The 18,454-nt window shown below is 41.5% G+C and overlaps 1 protein-coding gene across 13 annotated transcripts in view; it reads right to left on the reverse strand.

The window, feature by feature from the left end:
• Window positions 1-8,154, reverse strand: part of CNOT4 (CCR4-NOT transcription complex subunit 4) — a 114,176-nt gene extending 106,022 nt beyond the window's left edge. For 3 of the 13 annotated variants that reach the window (XM_043545271.1, XM_043545266.1, XM_007069280.4), the window contains exon 1: window positions 7,752-8,026. The gene's annotated coding sequence lies outside the window, so the exon portion shown is untranslated. Of the gene's footprint in view, window positions 1-7,751 lie in introns of all 13 variants that reach the window. The other 10 variants (XM_007069282.4, XM_007069281.4, XM_007069284.4 and 7 more) reach the window with 9 other exon arrangements.
• Window positions 8,155-18,454: the final 10,300 nt, after the last annotated feature.

Below are 18,454 nucleotides of genomic sequence, written 5' to 3' on the forward strand. Positions count from 1 at the left end.
AGTTATCTGTTAGTCTATGAACACACAAATGTATCCTGCAAAAAAACCTTAGTCTGAAAAGAAAGTTAATGGCAAACATACTGGCTCAGCCATCTGCCTACTTAAAGGCTGGATCCTGGAGTCATTTTCTACTTAGGATAAAACAGTTGTTCCATTTTTACTGCCCTCAGAGCGGACAAATTCCTTCAGACAGAAAAAATATATTAACACACAACATGCAAAAGGTTGGCTTAACAAGGTCAAGAGAAGAACAGTTAGAAAGACTGAGTATGTAAGCACAAGTCTAAAATCAAAGGAGTAGACACTAAGAAAGCCCCAAAATATTTCTGCTCGTGCTAAATCAGACTGAGGGAAAAGTCACCTCTGAAATAGAGTACATAACAGAATTAGTTGTCTCAATGCACTTGCACCCTTCCCTTCCCCCTCCCCCTATGCGGCTATACACTGGCAACCTTCTGGTCTTCAGCAGTATCTGACCCCACTATAAACATCAAACAATGAACTGGTGCTGTCAAATGCTAATCCAATTTTCAATGAACTTATCTTCCACCATTCTCCCAGCCAAGACATTTTAAGTACAGGGGAAACTACATTAACTGATCACTCAAGGACTTATAAAAAGTTGTTGTCTTTATTAAAAGACCCTAACACAGAAAGCTGAAAGGAATCACACAAAACCAAATTACACCTGATTCCAAAACTTATTTTATTGTTTGCAAGTCACTTAATATACCAACATTTAGATTAAGTAGTTTATAAAAATCAAATACAAATATTGCATTGGGGGGAGGGGCTGTTTGTTTTTTAAGCGTAGAACAGGTTACTTGTTGCAGCCAATAATGCTCTGTCCATCAGTTATTCAGCACAGGTGAAATAAAAACGTAATTTCTATTACATTTAACTACTTTCTAGTGATTCAGTGTAAAAAACTTACTGCAATACATTGAGTTAGGGAAAATGCAGAACTCTCTGTGAAAAGACTATACACAGTGTGCACTTGACAGCAAAGTCAAAAGTAGTTGAGCCATTTTCCCCAAAAAGGTACGGTTGTATTTGGCATCAGTTCTAGGCTGTCTCTGATCACAGAAAGATGTTCTCTTAAAACTAGCATTTTAGTGTTATCTAGGAAGATCTTTGAGTGCTCACCAAGGGCAGGTGGTCTGCATGAAGTTTCACTGTGCTATAGATTTATATAAACAGAAATACCTAAGTCCTCAGGTCAGACTTAGGGTCTCAGTGCACTAGCCACAGTACAAATAGATAGGACAACAGGCCTGCCATAGGGCATAGTTAGCTGACTTCAAATCTTGCAGTTTTTAAGTAACAAATCTTTAAAAATCTTAATGTCAGTAATCCTTTTGTTATAGTTGTGAGCTGTTCACATGATCGTTCTAGTATTAATTCCTACTCAGCTACCACCCATATAGGAAAGAAGGTAGCTGTAAGCTACTTTTTTTTTTTTAAACTTCTGCAGATTATTGTAAATGCTAATAATTGCTTGAATTTCCCAACTTTTGTCTTTAATATTTTAAAAGAATAACGTTTAAACTACACAAAATGATTGAACTAGAATTGGTGTGCTATTGTAAACTGTATAATTCATCATTTAATTTCCAGAGACTTCCAATCTGCTGTTCTGGAGCCAGTTTGCTACTAATGATGAAGCTATCCATACAAGAAGTTTCAACTTAATATATCCTTTGCCAGATGAGTGCTGAAAATTTCTTTACTGCTGCTTTCAAGGACAAAAATGAGCTATCATTTGAAAACAAGTTTTCTCCGTTACAAATGCCACGATCCTTGTGTTTTATCAAAAGCTGGAAGGAAAGTTCCAACTTAAAGGGAGGACATCAACAGACAATTTACAAAATGGGTTGCTTTACAGAAAAATGGTTGCATGGATCCACAACAGCGGTGAGACTGAGTCACTAGCCAAGTTGGAGGTGTTTTATTAGGCTTATTTCTTATTTACACTAAGGCCTCTTTACATAATTCTGGCAGCATAAAGGAGCCTTAGTGTAAATGAGATTCAGGTCCATAATATTAATAAAATAGGAAAAACATGTAAACAGATCTGAACTACAAGGTAAATTGACCTATAACATAATTCTGACCTACAGTTTTCTTACTAGTTTAGGGATTACCAGAAGACTCAATGACAGTATAAATAGATGGTGAAAACTAAGGCCAGGTCAACACTACAGACCTATATCTGTAGGAGAGCTTCTCCCATCAACATAGCTACCACCTCTCAGGGAGGTGGATTAAGTACGCTGATGGGAGGTCTCCCATCGGCACAGTAGCACTGTACATGAAGACAAACCTTCAGTCTACATTTTATTCCAAGCACCACTGGCGATGAAACAGGAGATAAATGGAGGGAGAGGGAGGTTTCTGCTTGATAATATATTTGAAAGCCTAGGGTAACTTCTACTCATCATAATGAAGCTTCAGATCTTTTACTGTAGCACTGCCCGTCAGTTCACCCCTTTTTATTTGTTGCGCTGAACCAACAGAAACACAAACCTTTAAGTACACTTTACAGACATTTAGTTGTTACTGCTGAACTCCCTCCTGACCTCATTTTGTTGTTGTTCTAAATTGTACTGCAAACCAGAAATCTTGAGTGACAGCCACAACACACTTCCATTTTTTACCCCAAGCATTTCCTTACACCAAACCCCCGCCCACTTGGAACTTTCTAATGCGAACAATTTAAGTTACCAGTACCCCTGTTTCAACACACTACCCTTTCGCATTCCAGTCCTCAAATGTTGTTAAATATTTTGTAAAGCAGAGCAGCTCTCCAAAGGCCAGGGGGTAAGCAACTGTGACATTAATAGGCTGGATTCTAATAATAAAAAAACCCATCTTTATGGGAAGTACTGTATTTTATACCTTCAGTAGTCTTGGGCTACTGACCATCTAATCTAAAATTAATATATACCACCCAAGCAGAATTCAAGTTTAAATCTATACTGTCAACAGCAAAGTAACCTTTAAAACTGCAAGTCTTACTAGATAAACTGCCTTCAACTGATGCTCACCTAATGAATTAGATTTTTTTTTGCAGCCAAGTTTTCACTGCAGCAGGTAAGTGACCACCTTATCACTTCTACAGTATGCCAAGAGGGGCTACTGCTGATGAACCTTCTCATGCAGCAGTCACTGTTTTACCCTACAGAAAGTTAAATCACTGCTTTCCTTTTATGATTACCAGTTTAATACAGACTAGTTTAGAGTATGACAAAATTGCTTAGGAGTATTCTTACACTGAGAAGTTAAATTGCCACTTATAACACTCTCTCTAACGAGCATTAGTAAACAAATTATATCTTTGGCTAACAAGATTACAGTAAGATGGCCTGTAGCCTAAAGACCTGAAGTGTGCAGAACCAACAACTAGGAATAAAGTACTTTTTGGATGCTCACTAAATTACTTGCTCATTTCCAATGCTGTCACAAGATGACCACAACTTTTTGGTCATTACTGTAATGCTGCTTGTATTATGTTCAGGGTTTGATAAATTTACTCACCAGCTTTCTACTTGCCACTCTCTGAAAAGTGAGGCAGTTAGCCACGAATTTCTTTGCAGACTTACTCATCAGCATGTAATCTTCGTTTTAAAAATAATTGCATTTCTAGCACTTATTTGCAAAGTAAACCTAAGTATCAATCAAATGCATGTAGGGTTTTCATGCATCTGGACAGTCAACCTGAAACTCTACAGGTGTAAATGTTTAAGGCCCAGATATTCCTAGGAATTACACTGGAGTGGGAGAAGGTATATATTACCCTTCCTCACACCCACCAAAAAACTTCACCACAATACAATAGTGAAGCCTCTTTATAGCCAATAGTTTAGCTTATGGCTAGAGCCATCTTCCCTGCGTGGGGAGGTATAGCAGCAGTCCACACCCCAAATCCTTTTTATGCAGCAGCACATGGGAAACCCTCGCAAGAATACCCCAAATTTGGCACTCCCTCCTGCACAGATCCTGACACAAGGCCCACTATGTTGCTGAGGGACCAGGATTTCTCCAGGAAGCGTGACCTGTCTCCACTCACCTCAGTAGTGTTTACTCAAGCTTCTGGATCCATCTACATTTTACCTCTGAACTGTAAAAAGCTCTAAAATTGCTTCAGATATAACAGCCCCATTTCCACCAGCACCTCAACCCCAGTTCCCAGTATGAGTACTCATAGCAAGTTAAGTCTTCTGCCTTGTGATCTAATGACTGGTTTGTCAAATGTTGTTTATGTATTTAACAGATTATGGAAGTAACTAAGATGACATCTAGAAACAAAAAACTGTACACATCTCACAGATTGTGCAGGAGATGGAAAGAAGTGTCCTTCTCCAGCCCCTGAATTCCTGTATAAATTTGGACACAGGCTTCCTAAACTTGCTAGGTCACACAAGTACTATTTTGTAATTCCAGAATATTTCAAGCCTCCTCCAGTAGAAGTACTTACGGGCTTAGTTTGGATGAAGAAAGTCTGAGAAATTATATAGTGCGTTTTAGTTACAATGTTCCTAGAACACCAGAAAGATCTCGAATAATGGAATTTCATTCTCCTGCCATTTACAAATGACTCGGTTGAGCACTGTAATTTCTTTATCAAAGCTAAACAGGAGGTCAATCCACTAACTAATGTGAAGCTGACCAGAGTTCCAAACAGAGTGAGAAGTCAAGCCTGTGATTGTAAATGTTCACTGCATTACTAGAAACAATTTGATACTTGAAGTAGCTTCAAAACCACTGCATCAACTATGGAAAAATACACAGGATGTGGGGCCTGGACAATTTTTGCTCTAAGGTTGCTTATTTTGAACTAGGGAAATATCCTGCAAAATAACTAATTTATAATGGAAGTTTCTGGTTCAGTAGATATCTGTAGAAAGTGTGTGTTTTATCTGGTTTTGCTATCTTTGAGCCAAAGAGTTTACCCTGGAACAATGCAGTTTTATTTACAGAAATGCTTTTATTCAATCCACCATCTATCACCAACGTTGTCCTTTCATTTCACCTGGCATAAGAACCTCCGTAAATGCCTCAAATCTTGCACTCCCTCCTGCACAGTAGAACCACACAGAGCCTGACAGAAGGCCCACCACACTGCTAAGCAAACAAAAGACCTGAGCTCTAATCCTAGCTCCAACAATGTCTGATGTGTGAACTCGGGAAAATCATTTATTTCTATGCCTTGGTTTCCCCATTGGTCATTCAAGGATACTACTACTTTTCTTTGTAAAGCACTTTGACACCTACAAATGAAAGTATATAAGAACCGAGTATTATTTCTGTAACCTACTGCAGAGATTCCCAAACTGTGGTCAAAGGATCAGTAGTAGTTCACAGAGATGGGCAGTCCTATGGCCTAGACTCTTCTTGCCATTTCCAGCTGAGAGGAAAAGAACAGATAGTGAAGAAGGAGATGTATTGAACTGAATGGCAAAGACCGTGTCATTAACTTTCTCAAAAAAGAACACCGCATACTAAAGACTGCTAAAAATATATGAATACTTTCCTATTACTACTTTACAAAAAAAGCAATTGCTGAAGTTGACACAGGGATGTTATGCAATCGCAAGTGGGATGAAAGGTGGTCCAGATAGTCTATTAAGATGTTGTTCACCCTTGTGAAAGTCTGAGAACCCCTGATACAGTGGCCTTGCCAAGCAATTTTGCTTGGTTGCACCAGATGGCAAGGTACAGTCTTGTACCCTGAGACAGGTCTATAAATGACGGATTTGGTTGTCTAAGGCCTAAAATACATTTTATAATCAGACAATTTGAAGTTGTATGTTTACACGTCATCCATTTGAAATAATCAGCTCCAAATTAAAAAAAAACTAGAGCCCTAAGACTGACAAGCACCTATAGCATTTTCTGTAAGAAAAAACTAAGCTAGCCACCTAAAAACTTTTAATGGGAACTTAAAAGGAAAACATGCTAATTAGAACTAGAGTGCATTTTATAGTCAGTACCCCTTACCATACAAAAACAATCCTCTCCTACCATGAGCTTTCCTTGCCAGTCAGCCAAGTCAAGTCTAGTCTGACTGACTGCCAAATGTTTCTAAACCCATACATGCGTTAGTCTTGTTTATGGAATGGAAAGAGTCTATTACCGGACCATAAAAACCCTGAGGTGTAATACACTTGACTCCATTTGACTTCTAGACTGTGCACTTACTTTTTTTCTCCTTTTATTAGCAATGCTACTGAAAAACTAAAAGTATACTTGAGATGTATATTTGGAGTATTCATAGGCCACCTGAACGCCATCCAACCTCTAAGGTACACTACTTCTTCGCTCTGCTCTTCCTTTTCGTAGCCTGAGTTTCCAGATACAAAGTGGGGAGGGGAAAACAACTTAATTCTTCCACATATTTGTCTTTCAGTATTACTGTTTATCCTTTAGTCAATGCCTGTGATCATGCTTACATAAGTGTGATGTCAAAATATCTGTTCACTGAAGTCCAGATATTTTAAAACTAAAATAGAATGTAACACAGGCAGTACTGCAGATAAGCACAATAAGCTAGAAAAAAGTACAGAGACAGTAAACATGCTATATGCTAACATAACCTTTACAACTTTTGGTAAAATTAAACCAACCTTTTTCAGGACTTGCACATCCAGCTTAAAGAATAATATGTAACATATACCCTACATCAGGGGTTCGGGACCCCTCAGGGGGTCACGAGGTTATTACGGGGTGGGGGGAGTCCGCGAGCAGCCACCACCATAAACCCTGCTTTTCCTCCAGCATTTATAATGGTGTTAAATATATAAAAATGTGTTTTTAATATATGGGGGGGGTCACACTCAGAGGCTTGCTATGTGAAAGAGGTCATCAGTACAAAAGTTTGAGAACCACTGCCCTACATAGCATTCATTGCCCTCCTAATAACTCCGCATTTGATAGTGTCTCAAGCACACAGGCCAAAGCCATACGAATCCTCTGAACTGTAGCAGTGAAGTGTTCCAGGATGACTATCCAGCGCACACCTCCTCCTTTTATTGTGCACATGAAAGCACCACCAGCTCACACTGAAACTGGCAGGTAGAGCATATGGCAAGCCATGGAACACGATGTGAGCCCATAGCCTTGTCATTTCCTTCTCCTAACTCAGCCTATGAAAAGGTTTCTAGGACTGAGCATGTTTTAGAAGCCCTGGAAAGTTAAATACGGATGTGCTAAGAGACAAATCTGAGAAGGTTAAATGAACTGTCCAAAATAATAGGAAAAAAGAGACGGCTGCCATTTACCATCTGTCTCCCACAAAAGTGAGAATCAGAACAAATGGAGCCCAGTTTTGGGGAGGAGGAGGAGGAAGAGAGGAAATTTCCACCAAGCCATAAGAGAATCACACTGAAATAGATAACCCAAGCCAGTGCGGCCTCCCCCGGAGGCTGGAGAGAAGGGGTGGGGTGAGACGCTCCCGGGCACAGCCCCCTCCTCTCCCACGTCCCAGTCCAGCAGCCCCTCGGTGCCGAGCGCGGCCCCGAGCTCTCCCTCCCACCCCCACTCCCCTCGCCGCGAGGGGCCGGAAAACGGGCAGCCCCTGGGCGCCCCTCGCGACCTCCCGGGCAGGGCGCCTCCGCTCCCCCTAGACAGCGGGGTCCCGCCGCTCCCGGGGGCCGAACCGGGGGAGGGGGGTGGACTGAGGCCTGCGCGGTCCCTGCGAAGCCTCCGCTCTCTCGTAGCCCGGCTCCCCCGGCCCCTGCTCGCACACTCACCCGCCTTCCTCGTCCCTCCCCGCCCGCAGTCTCTCCTGCTTCACGGCGGCCGGCGAGCGGGCGGCAGGAGCAGCAGCGCTGTCGGGCGGGACCTCTGGTAGCGCCGGGCCTGGCGGGAGGGGGCGGAGTAGCTCCTCCGACGACCTTTATGTGAGAGACGGGTAATCTCCGGGCTCCGTGCGCTCCGCCGCCAGGCCGGCCACCATCTTACATTAGGGAGACTGCCCTAGACGCCGCCGCCAACGCGCGTGCGCATCAGCCGTCAGGGGGCGGGGTAGAGGAGACGTGCCGCCAGGGAGGCGGCCGCCCGGGGCACGCTGGGACTTGTAGTCTGGCTGGGCAGGAAACGGAGGCGGCTGGGGGAGTTGATGGGTGGCGATGGGCTGCGTTAACCTGCCACTGCCAGCTGCGGATCTGGGGCTGGGGTTGTCCGGTTCTCTCGCTAGCTTCTGTCTGAGGCCTTGGCATCACCCTGCCTCTCCTTCCCCACTGCGCCCCCTCTACCCTGCATCGCTGTGTGTCTACTTTCTCCTGTCACCTTCTTCTTGTCTCTGCACCATGCTGCCCTGCCACCGTCTGCTCCATCCTGCACTCATCCAAGTTCCAGCCTTACCTCTCCCACTTTAACCTGCCATGGGCTTTGACCCGCTCCAGTTCCCAACCTTGCCCTTCCCCACAACCTGCCGCGGGCTTTCACCTGCTCCATTTCCCAGCCTCACCCCCACTCTAACTTGCCATGGCCACGGTTTGCACCAAACCTGAAAACTGGGTGACCTCACCACACTTATTTAAAGGGCAAAGGAGGAACGTTTCTGCGAAATCAGCTGAAAAGACAACAAACTGTTTTGTTGTTACAGCTCATTCAAAAGTTATGCTGATTTAAAAGTTTGGCTTCGTTTTCCCCTAGATCAAAACCAGTTGGTTATTACTTACTCCTTTAGATTGTCCATGTAGTTAACTCTCTTTTAAAAATTCATGCTATCAGGTATATTTCAAGCAATAGGATTTAGTTAAGGAAAGCTGTTAAAATCCTTACTGTGAATAGTTTTGAGCCTGAGCCCATTGATTTCAGTGGGTTTTATGGGCCCAATCCTGTTTCTGCTGATGTTAGTGGATGTTTTTTGCCATTGACTTAAATGGAAATACATTTTGTAGCAACGATTACTCATTTTACAGGCATGAGAAAAGCGGGGAATCTTTATGATAACATCTCAGGTGTGCGAGATTATGTTCTCAGTGGTTTGCTACTTTATCAGGGATCACATATATTTGCACCCTGACCTCCCATTGACAGATTGCACTGTTGCCCAACCCTGTTGTGGTGTACACTAGGGATGCCTGTAGTGGTTTCTTATTCTGTATAGTGAATACATAAGCCATCTCCTGATGGCTTCACACACCCTACAAGTTGTAGGTGCTGTGCCACCTTTTTGACTCAGTGCCACAGCTCTCTCCATTTTTAATATCCTCTAATTGACTGCCATAGTCCCCAGCTGTGGTGGGTCTCCTTCCTCCCCCATGTTCCAATCCCCCTAATCTAGCCCCACAGCTGCAGAGATGTTCTGGGAATAGAGATCAAGTAGCACTTCCTGATGGACAGGATACCATCTTCTTGAAGACATCTGCCTCTGAATCTGCAGAATTTGATTTCCTCTTCCACCAATCAGGTTGCCCGTCATCTCCATTGTCTTCACTGCACCTCGCCCCAGCCTTTGATACTGCTCCACTTCTTGCTGCTGCCCCAGTGGAAGCTGTCATTCTGCCTTGCCTGGCATACTCAGCATCACTGTAAACCTCCTCCCCATTTTTGCTGAGCATTTGTGTGTGCACAGACCTCATTATTATATGGTAACAATCATTTAAATATTGTTGCCCCTTTTCTGAGCAGTAGCATTTTTTTAGAGCCTTGCACGTCAGTTTCTCATTTGGAATAGAAATAGGTGACATTGAGTGGGGTATTTTCTTGGTGTAATTTCTTTAACTACAAAATATACTTAGGTCCTGTTTTCTTGAGCAGTGGTAGCAATAAACTGCACACCAACCTTCATGCAGAAGCGTCCAGTAAAGTACCTGTGCCCTGTAGTCAATGGCAGCTAACATTTGCTTTTGTCTCTCTCTAGCACCTCACACAAATCTCCCCACTTTATAAACAGTCTCCTCTTTCTGCCACAGTTCCTGAGTGCCAATACTAGTCTTCATGTGAACAATGATAAAAAGTTTCTTTTTTCTCAATTTTGCAATGTCATTGCCATCTGCTTTTCCCTGTATGGGGTGCACTTGGAGATGGTAAGACATTTTCTACCTTACTTCTCCTTTCTATAGAATCCCTGAATCAATGCTGTGTCAGTGTTGGCAGGTGGGGAGGCAGCAGGGTGCAGGTTAGTAATTGCATGTGTATCTCTGCAGGCTATGCTTACATTGGAGGATGTTACTGTAAGCCATGTCCCCAAGAGGTAGGGCAGGGTCTTATTCAAAAAGGTAGTGAACAAACTGGGAAGATATGCAGCACTGCTGTTTACCAGGATGATGTCCACCTAGCTGGTACAGGAGTGGAACGGAAAAACCACCTGTCTTAGAATATAAGAATGGCCATACCGGGTCAGACCAATGGTCATCTAGCCCAGTATCCTGTCTTCCCACAGTGGCAAATGCCAGATGCTTTAGAGGGAATTAAGAGAACAGAGCAATTATCGAGTGATTCATCCCCTGTCATGCTTCTGGCACTGGATTGCATTCTTGACCATCTTAGGTAATAGCCATTGATGGACCTGTCCTCATGAATTTATCTAATTCTTTTTTGAACCCAGTTATACTTTTGGCCTTCACAACATCCCCTGACAATGAGTGCCACAGGTTGACTGTGTGTTGGTTTTAAACATGCTGCCTATTAATATAGTTGGATGAGCCCTGGTTCTCATTTTATGTGAAGGAGTAAACAACATTTCCTTATTCCTGTTCTCCACACCATTCATGATTTTATAGACCTCTATTATAACCCCTTTTAGTCATCTCTTTTCTAATTGGAACAGGTTTTTTTAAGGCTGTCTTCATATGGAAGCTGTTATATACTTCTAATAATTTTTGTTGCCCTTTTCTGTTCCTTTTCCAATTCTAAAATAGATGGGGTGCCCAGAACTGTATGCAGTATTCAAGGTATGAGCATGGCATGGATTTATATAGTGACATTATGATATTTTCTGTCTTATCATCGATTCCTTTTCTAATAGTGCCCAACATTGTTACTTTTTTTGACTGCCATTGTGCAATGGGCAGGTGTTTTCTGAGAACTATACACGACTCCAAGATCTCTTTCTTTTAAGTGATAACAGTTAATTTAGACTGAATGATTTTGTATTCATAGTTGGGATTATATTTTCTAATGTGCATTACTTTGCATTTATCAGCATTGAATTTCATCTGCCATTTTGTTGCACAGTCATACAGTTCTATAAGATCTCTTTGTAATTCTTCACAGTGAGCTTTGGATTTAGCTATCGAGTAAGTTTGTATCGTCTGAAAACATTGCCACCTCTACTGTTCACCCCTTTTTCTAGATCATTTCTAAATATGTTGAACAGCATAGGGTCTAGTACAGATTCTTGGGAAATCCTGCTATCTACCTCTTTCCATTATGAAAACTGACCATTTATTCCTACCCTTTGCTTCCTATCTTTTAACCAGTTACTGATCCATGAGAGGACCTTTTCGCTTCTCCTATGATTACCTACTTTGCATAAGAGCCTTTGGTGTGGGAACTTGTCAAAGGCTTTCTAAAGGTCCAGGTATGCTATATCAGCTGGATCACCCTTGTCCACAGGCTTGTTGACCCCCTCAAAGAATTGTAACAGACTGGTGAGGTATGATTTCACTTCACAAAAGCTGTGTTGACACTTCCCTAACATATTGTGTTCATCTATGTGTCTGATTACTCCATTCTTTACTATAGTTTCAACAAATTTGAATGATACTGAAGATAGGCTTACTTGCTTGTAATTGCCAGGATCACCTCTGGAGCCTTTTTTAAAAATTGGCATTACGTTAGTTAGCCAGTACTCATCTGGAGTAGAGTCTGATTTAAGCAATAGGTTACATACTACTGTTAGTAGTTCTGCACTTTCATGTTTGGAGTTCCATCCATACTCTTGAGTGAATACCATCTGGTGTTGGTGATCCTGGCATCCCCAGGAAGCAGGGATGGTTCTAGGGGGATGCAGCACATGACAGAACCAACTTCCTCAGGGCAGTGAACTGCTGCACTCAGTCTTTTTGGTGGGAGGGGATAAGTTTCTTTTTGTTGTTCTGCTGCTCAGGAAGTGTTTTCTGCTCTAACTGGCAAAATGGCTGAGGCTGTTCCTGCCCCAAGAAGGCTGCATTACCTTGTAATGTTCATGTCAAAACGGAAATTTGCCTTAAATGCTCTTTAAAAGTGCACTACAAAATAAATAGACTTTTGAAGTAATTAGTTTGAAACCAAGGGGTTAACAATGCTGAGGCTTTGATGAAAAATAGCCATGACTATAATCTCTAGGGCTAATTTTGGCAGTTTACCTCGCAAAATGTAAAAACACAGTCAAAATGCTTTTTCCTCTTTCTGTATCTGCTGTTACATTGCATGGTACTCATGTTTATTGTGTTTGATTTTTAACTCCTGTGGTGCCGTGGTTGACCGGGAGAGAGAGGGAGAATTGAGCAACACAGGAAGGAGGTTAGAGGGGCAGAACATTTGGCCAATAGCTGTGGGATGACATTTTGAGCATGCTCATGGCGGGGAAGCCAAGCAGGTGAAGAAAGGCTCATAGCTTACATCCAGCCAAAATGGCAGCACCCAACAGATACCCAGAACAAATCCCCTTATATGGTTTAAATCCCCTTATATGGTTGTAATACAGCACATTACTAGTAGTGCTCCATTTTATGCAGCATTTGCAGGCTAGCTTGCTGCTTGGGTTTTGGAGGCCATCTCCAGCACTTGGATCTCTGGCTTACAGTGTGGTATGTGCTGAAAAGATCTTGGCTGTCTGGAAGAATCTCCTCCTGGTTGAGGTTCAGTGTCACATGGGTGCCTTCCAAGGCTCTCCTTCCCAAACTATTCAGAACCCCATGCCAGGGCTCAGTTGTGCCCTCCATTGCAAAAGTCCAGTCCAGCTCCTGATAGTATGGGTAGGTAGAATTACTGGAGGGCCTGTTCTTGTGCTTTGTATTCTTGTAGTTCTGCTGGAGCTCTTTTTGATACGGCATTAGTCGATGTCCCAGGAGTACCTTTTCTCCTGCAGTTGCTCTTCCAGCCACTTGTAGATCTTGGGATTCTGGTGACTGCTGTTCTGAGGAGCTTAGACATGCTCCTCTCCCAAGAGAGCAAGGAAGTCCAGGACCTCCCGCGGGGTATGCTTAGAAACACAGGGCATGGCTGCAACAATGGGTATGTGATTCTGGATATGTGAACTTGCCACAAGCTGGTATCACAAAAGGGATACATCTGGCAGCACACCAGTATTTAAATGGGGAGGAAACTTCTGGTCAAGATGATCCCAGAGCAGAAAAGCACACACAGACCAGGCCAGGCAAGAAGCAATGCAGCATGGGATAGTAGTGAGAGAACTGCCACAAGTGGAATAGTTAATCTGAAATATGACAACTGCCACATGCATCCACATAAACCTTATTCTGGGAAAAAAAAAAAATCATTACTCAGAGTATTTCACTTCAAAAGTGAATTAATTAATTTGGAATAAAAAGCAGGTTAATTCAGGGAGGGGTGGGAACTGTGTTTAGATACAGTGCTGTTTATGTGGGGAAAAAACTAATTATTCCAAAAAACACTTTCCCATTTAGACAAGGTCTAAGCAGAATATTGGTTATTATTTTTGATGAGTGATCAGCTTTTAAAAAGAGTATAACATACATTATAAGAAGAAAGTATTGTGTATTATTGTAAGTTAAGTACATTTATTGTTATAGTCAAAGAAATTATTTTTTTTCTCCACTGCCCCATGCTGGCATTCAACAGCATGTAGTACTTCCTCCCGATTTCCAATTTAGTAGCTCTCTTGTAAAAATGCTTCAGATGTAAGGACTCTGCTGAGATTAAGTAAAAACTGCATGAACTGGGAAAATGCAGTACTTTGCCCAGTGTGTTGATTCCATGGCCATTGTGGAAAGGAGAATTTCCATTAACTCTAAGCATTAAGACTTACATCCTCCATGGGCTGGGTGTGACATGATCCCACATGTAGAGAAGGTCTGACATTGCCTTCACTAATGTGTAGTGGTACACATACACACTAGCAAAAAGATCACAGCAGCACACAAGCTCCAGCTATAATTTGCAGTTGTCCAGGCTTAATTTTTCCTTTGCCAGAGAAATGTTAGATAACACAACTGATTTATAAATCCTGATGTTTGACAGACAGTCTGACATTAGACAGACTGAGTAATTAAAAGCGGCAAAGAGTCCTGTGGCACCTTAGAGACTAACAGACGTATTGGAGTATGAGCTTTCGTGGGTGAATCCCCACTTCGTTGGATCCGACAAAGTGGGTATTCACGCACAAAAGCTCATGCTCCAATACATCTGTTAGTCTATAAGGTGCCACAGGACTCTTTGCTGCTTTTACAGATCCAGATTAACACGGCTACCCCTCTGAAGCTTGAGAAATTAAAATAGATTAAATAGAAAGCCAAAGTATGTTAACTAGGAATATGAAGATGTTCCTACAGAGTTGGAAGAAACATATTACAATGAGGACAGATTAGAGAGCCTAGAATAATAAGATCTGTCTTGCATATAGACAGAGCCTTAATCACAACTACATGACATACAAATTTGGTTGCTGTACAAAGGAACCAGAGCTTTCTATTCTGCTACAGAACATTTCCTTGTTTTTACAGCCTGTGTTTGACATGTTGACAGACTGAAGGTTACGCTATGTGCTGTTTTCTGGTCTGTTCTCTTGCTACATTGAGGTCCCTTGAGTGCCATTTGGCATTACAGGGGCAGATTGACTGCCACTGAAGGCGTTGGCAGGGCATATATCCAGAGGGGAAAGATGCCAGCCTGGTACCATGACCACCAAGGATTTAAAAGTTTATATTTTAGGAGAGGGTTTAAAATGTGTGTTAAACAAGGAAACTAACAGAATATATTATGGGAATGTGTTTTTTCCTCTACAGAATTTTTAAAATATTTGCTATGTTATGTGATATTAGAATTCAGTGCTACAAGACAAATTGTACATTAGAAATGTTGAATAGATCTAATAAATATTACTCAAATTTGGATTTTAAAAAAAATAGACAAAAACACCTCAGTTCTCAGCCTGCAGTAGCCAAGTGTGAATTGTAGGTCAAATACAGGAGGAGGCCGTGTTTTACTTGAGTTTATAACTTGGTTATAAAATGTTAGTGTTTTTTATTTGCAAGCTGCAATTTGATTGTGGCAGTATATCATATCTTAAAAACCAAAATGGAATTACTTGTAGAAAATTTCTATACAGTTATTATAATAAATAACTGTATAAAAGTTTCAGCTGTAAATAAGACTGATAACCCATTTCACAATAGCAACTCTTGCGGCTCTAAAGTTAAAGTTGTTGTCATTGCTCTTCCATGGTACTGTGTCACACTTTTTTGAGATGTTTATAACTGGTTTGTGTGATGCTGGCAGACCAGGTGCCAACTCATGTGTCGGCCCATAGACCTACACTGAACATTGACCAATATGTAGTTGGAAACCAGTTTGGCTCACTTGTGTGTTAGCATTGTTAAAATAGATGTTAGGTTTATAAGAATGTGTTTAGCCTCTATAAAATGCTGGTATGTTGCTGCATGTATTAATCTCACTTATAATGTCTATATCCCATGTTATATGGTAAATATTTAAGTGTTTGCTCTATAACTGTAAAAATGTTTGCTCTAAAACTAAACCACCAGGCAGGAGAGAAACATTACTGCCAACTGAAATACAAGTTTGCCACAGGAGGCGATATCTCCTGCCCAACAAAACAAGGTCCATAGACACTGGACAAACCATTGTGGAACATCAGACAAGAGATTCTGCCATGCCCCCCCTGCCATGCACACCCATGAAGAGAAGACATGCCTGTGCACTTGTTCCATCAGCTTGAACTCTAGGGGAAGGTAGTAAAAATCCCTGACAAGGAGAAACTGTACCTTTTATGCTGCTTGGACTCTGAGGGGCAAGGATTACAAAGCATAAGCAAAAGATCCCCAATGCTTGGCCTTGGTTAGCCCTAAAAGACATATTATTTTCTTATTATAGAAGCATCTGCCACCTTTTGAAACTTAAGACTAACTCATTTGTGTGTGTATGTTTACCTGCTTTAAGCTTGGAAATAAGTCATTTCTTTTTCTTAGTTAATAAATCTTTAGCTCGTTCATTATGGATTAGCTACAAGCATTGTCTGTGGTGTGAGATGTAACATGCTGTTGACCGGAGGTGAGTGACTGGGCCTTTGTGACAAAGCAAGCTGAATATTGTTATGATTTTCAGTGTATGAGACCACCTATCACAAAGGCAAGCTTGCCTGGGTGTCAAGATAGACCAGACTACCCAAAGGGATTGACTCCATGTTAAGGCTGTCATAGTGCTTAAGGCGTTCACGCTTGATGCTTGGTTCGTGAGATCTATGTATGGAACTCACAACCGGTTTGGGGTTTGTGCCCTGGTTTGTAGCAATCTGCCCTGAGGTTGGTACTCATGGTCTGGAGCCATTCTCAACAGCTTGACTGTACAAACTCAATTTGGGCCAAACCTAGGAAATGTACTGTACAACTGCGTAGTACTGTACAACTTTTAGAGTACTGTACAAGTACAAGTACTGTACAACTTTTAGAGTAAGTTTCTAGTGCTGAGGTTTTTTTTCAGTTATACAAATGCCCTCATAATTAATATAATCATTTTCCATATCTGAAGGACAACATTTATCAATGGGGTGTCTAATTTATGCACATAAATCCACATTTTAGGCATAAAAAAAGTCTGATTTTTAAATGTGCTGACCATCTGCAACTTCAAGTGATGTCAGTGAGAGCTCAGCACCTCTGAAAGTCATTCACTTATGGATTTATGTGCTGAATTTTAAATATCCATATCAGAAAATGGTGGCTGTAATGTGCAAGTACTAGGATGCAAACAACAAAACATGTAATCTACAAACCTATTCATAGTTTAGCAGGTTTAATTGTGTGTTCTGATACATTTTAGAAAGACTTCAGGTTAAAAAATCACAATGAGAAGAATTCTAGGTAATTAAAAATCTGCTGAGATAAGTATTAAGAAGTTACAATACTGCAAGATACCCAAGGTGATGTGATGTGTGCCAGCAGGTTCTGATATGGGGTGACTGAACAGCTCTGCTTTCCTTCAGAGAAAGCCACTTCATGTGAGATCCTGGTGGTCAGTTCGCCCTCCTCCCCCATGGAAAGAAGAGGATCAAGATCATAGGTGAAAGCTGCGAATCAGTCTCTTCCCACTCGGATAACAAATGGATTGCAGTGAGAGATTGCTGAAAGTCTGCTCCTCCTGCAGAAATCAGGACGGTGGAAGAAGATGAACTGCTGGTGGCCTGCCTCTCCACTTGCAAGTTTTGGAGATGGAGTCTACTGACGAGCCTTTCTTCCTTAATGGGCATAAAACATACCTTTACTCACTTTGGACCTGATTAAAAGCCAAGGAAAACGATGGAAAGAGCCTCGGGCCTTGTGCTTGCTAGGATGAAAGGTGTGTTCTTACTTTGGGTTAGCTAACTCATAGTAACATGAGATAAAATCCTACTGAAGGAAGCAAGGCTGGTGAATAGACTCTTATCTCTTAAACATAGGAGTGAAGAAGCAGGCCACCAGCAGCACACGTTCACTAGTGGGGAGCCTAGATTTTGCCTCAACCTGCTAACACATGTGAAAACTACAAACTGAGTTCTCTTCCTTAGGATTTACCTTACGTTAATTACTGTGTGACAAGAACACTTGTGGGGTGGGGGGGTTGTACACCAATGAAGATATTACCTCATTGGTTTCCTTAGGCTTTGGTTTCCTTTCCAAGACCTTTAAGCCTTGTTTTCAGTTAAACTACATTAATAAATGTTTTTTCTAAAAGTTCTGCTCTATAAATTGCTTTAGGGAAGTTCTATGTCTTGTTATACAAAAGATTAGACTACATGATCACGACAGTCCCTTCTGGCCTTGGAATCTATGAAGAACAGCTGATACAAATAAAAGAAAAATGTTTCTTTGTTTCAGTTTCACATTTCCCATTCACCCTTTGATTAGGTGTTGATACTATTGCATCAGGAGCAGCATAAAAACCTATGTAGATTGCTGCATGGACCTTCTTATTTTCACAAAAGGTGGAATACCACCACACACAGTTCTTGGTGAGTCATAATATATAAATAGAACCATTGAGGGGGTAACAATGGCTCTGTTGTACGATTACACAACAGAGAAATAGATGGCTTAATTCAGATTTATTATGCATTAAGTTTATAATTGTTGATGTAACTGAACAGCCAAAATTTTATGGTTAATTTATTTGGCTAGGAAAGCTCATCTGTCATACTGTATTTAGTTTGAGTAGGTAGTTTGAGTAGGTACACCAAGTTGTACAGTAAAGCTTTACATCTTGGATGATGGAGGCACAAAGAAGTCATAACTTGTCCAAGCAAGGGCACCTTAGGGTTCCTGAA

The sequence above is a fragment of the Chelonia mydas genome, chromosome 1 (assembly GCF_015237465.2).
Source record: "Chelonia mydas isolate rCheMyd1 chromosome 1, rCheMyd1.pri.v2, whole genome shotgun sequence".
Classification (NCBI taxonomy): domain Eukaryota; kingdom Metazoa; phylum Chordata; order Testudines; family Cheloniidae; genus Chelonia; species Chelonia mydas.